This window comes from Penaeus monodon, chromosome 43, assembly GCF_015228065.2.
Source record: "Penaeus monodon isolate SGIC_2016 chromosome 43, NSTDA_Pmon_1, whole genome shotgun sequence".
In the NCBI taxonomy this organism is placed as follows: domain Eukaryota; kingdom Metazoa; phylum Arthropoda; class Malacostraca; order Decapoda; family Penaeidae; genus Penaeus; species Penaeus monodon.
In genome coordinates, this window is record NC_051428.1 from 1,197,278 (window position 1) to 1,199,399 (window position 2,122).

Here is a 2,122-nt window from a genome sequence, read left to right on the forward strand (position 1 = left end):
TTTTATTGAGATAAAGAGAGACATAGTGAGCGAGGGAGAGAAACAAACAGACAGACATACAGACAGATAGACAGACAAACTGCCAGGTAATCAGTCAGATAGTTAGATAGACAGAGCTATTGAGAGAGAGAGAGAGAGAGAGAGAGAGAGAGAGAGAGAGAGAGAGAGAGAGACAGACAGACAGACAGACAGACAGACAGACATAGAGACAGACAGAGAGACAGAGACAGACATAGCAAAAAAGAAACAAAGAATGAGAGACAAAGAAAAACCAAGAGAGAGAGAGAGAGAGAGAGAGAGAGAGAGAGAGAGAGAGAGGGAGAGAGAGAGAAAGAAAGGGACAGAGAGAGAGGAGAGAGAGAGAGAGAGAGAGAGAAGAGAGAAAAGACGATAGAGAGAGAGAGAGAGAGAGAGAGAGAGAGAGGAGTCAGAGAGAGAGAGAGACAGAGAGAGAGAGAGAGTCAGAGATAGAGAGAGAGAGAAGAGAAGAGAGAGAATGAGAAACAAAGAAAAACAAAGAGAGAGACAGAGAGAGAGAGACAGAGAGAGAGAGAGAGAGAGTAAAAAATACCCTCTCCAGATTCCATTTCGACAATCGCCTACCTGTCGGCCTGCCTCCATCCCGTATAATGATGTTTGTAAAATGTGTTCCTTAAATCTTCGGTTAACTGAATAAACCGCCCCTTTCCTTCCCCTTGATATCGGCGCCGCTTTTATTGGTGTTGTCGATGTTGGTTTTTATTTGATTATTATTATTATTTGTGAATTGATTATTTATTATTTGTCATTATTATTATTATTATTATTTATTTATTTGTTATTTATTCATTATTCTGTTTGTTTTTTTTTATATTGATTTTAATTGTTTGTTGTTATTAGTTATGATTATGTTATTATTTTATATTGTTTTTATTTTTGATATAACTGTTATTTTTGTCATTATTAATATTATTGTTATTATGATTATCATTTAGTAGTAGTAGTAGTAGTAGCAGTAGTATTACTACTACTACTAATACTACTATTATTATTGTTACTATTATTATAATTATTATTATCATTATTATTATTATTATCATTTTTATCATTATTTTTTATCATCATTATTATTATTATTATTATTATTATTATTATTATTATTATTGTTATTATTATTATTATCATTATTACTGTAATTATTATCAGCATTGTTATTATCATTATCATCATCTTCATTATCATTTTCATTATTGTTATTAGTTTTTATTTCTATTATTACAACTATTATTACCATTATTATCATTATATTGTTACACTTATCATTATTGTCAACTTCATCATCATGGTTGTTGCCATTATTATTATCATTGTTATTGTTATCATTATTATGATTATTAACGGTTTTATTATCGTATTAATATTATGATAATTAATACCAATATCATCGTCATGTTCATCATTAACATCATTATTATCATTATTTTCATTTTCATCATTAGCATTATCATTATCATTATTATTATCACTGTTATCATTATCATTATTACTTCATTAATTTTACTCTCATTATTGTTACTATTACTATTATCATTTTAATATTATCGTTATCAATAAAATTACCATCACTTTTCACCATTATCATTATCATCATCCTAATCTTTATTTTCTCCATTACCATCACTATCACCATTGCAGTATCACATCATCCGAAACACAGCAGTAGTTGCAATCATAATAATTCTTTTCTCTCAATTGTTAGCCATCTCTCACGGCCTGACCTGATCTGACCTCCCTTTCTTGACCTTACCTAGTTTTCAGATTTGACCTTTGACCTGTTTTCCTTGTCTGATGCCGCCCTCTTTTTTTCTGTACCTTGTTATGACCTTTCTTAATCAATATTTTAATCATTATTGATTGATGTGAATCTCTTACGATATATTCTTATATTTATTATGTAAACAATATAATTAGGTAACACATGTAAATCCAAAGAATATATCGATCCACTTGATAAGATACTTTCTGATATATCACAGTGCATATGATTAGCAGAAGTAAGATATAACGAAGATGTATAATAATTATTTCGGAAAGGGGAAGGGAGGAAATGAAGGAAAATGGGAAGAGGGAGAAAAAGAAAATG